This window comes from Pinus tabuliformis, chromosome X, assembly GCF_031772625.1.
Source record: "Pinus tabuliformis cultivar Carrire ecotype Pingquan chromosome X, CPIR1, whole genome shotgun sequence".
In the NCBI taxonomy this organism is placed as follows: Eukaryota; Viridiplantae; Streptophyta; class Pinopsida; order Pinales; family Pinaceae; genus Pinus; species Pinus tabuliformis.
In genome coordinates, this window is record NC_142308.1 from 414353194 (window position 1) to 414354435 (window position 1242).

The window sequence follows — 1242 nt, forward strand, 5'->3', positions numbered from 1 at the left end:
CATTAAACACAGTATACAAATTAGGAACATTTTTGCTTTGTTTATAACCATGCATGAGGAAAAATGAATCAATTTTGTCGTACCAGGATCTAGGAGCCTGTTTTAAACCATATAAAGCTTTCTTTAGTCTACAGACTAAATGCTCTTCTCTCTTCTTAACAAACCCCTCAGGCTGCATTAAGTATACTTCTTCTTTTAAATCACCATTTAAGAAAGCAGATTTAACATCTAATTGATGTATTTTCCAATGATGCTTAGTGGCTAAAGCAATAATCATTCTAATAGTATTTAATTTTGCAACAGGGGCAAATGTTTCCTCAAAGTCCATACCTTCTTTCTAGGAATACCCCTTTGCAACAAAACTTGCTTTATACTTATCAATAGACCCTTCTGCTTTAAATTTCAACTTAAATAACCATCTGCAACCTATGGCTTCATGAAAATTAGAAGGTTTTGCATTGTTTAACATACCAGTCATGAGCACACAATCCCTATACCGAGCTCGTAACTATTTCAGCCTGCTAGATCTCCTGAGTGGTGGGGTGTCAACTATTCTACTTTGTTCTTCTCTTTGTGGATTGAATTCAATTTCCTCCTCTTTATCTTGTTTTTGTTGCTACTGTTTTTGCTATTGGTGTTGTTGTTGTTGTTGATTAATCCATGTTTCAACATCCTCATATGAAAGTAAGGGTACATGCCATTCTTCATTATTTTGAACATGATTTCCATCATCAATCTGTTCATGGAATACTACGTCTCTACTAACAAACAGCTTGTGAGTAGAAGGATCAAACAATTTGTAAGCCTTATACTCACTATAGTATCCAATGAAGGTACATTTAATGGCCTTTGAATCTAACTTCTTCCTGTTTTCTTTGGGAACATGCGCAAAAGCTTTACAACCAAATACTCTAAGGTGACTTACTACAGGCTTGAAGCCAAACAATGCTTCAAAAGGAGTTTTATAATCAAGACTTTTAGTGGGACTCCTATTCTTCAAATACACTGCAGTATTGACAACTTCTGCCCAAAAACCATTAGTTAGATTCTTACCTTTCAACATACTGTGAGCACACTCTACCAGTGTTCTATTTTTCCTCTTAGCTACTCCATTCTGCTGAGGAGTGTAAGGTGTTGTAAACTACTGTTGTATCCCATGCTCTTTGCAGTATTTGATGAAATCCCCTTTCTTGAATTTTCCACCTTGATCTCATCGAAGAATCCTGATGAACTTTCCTGCCT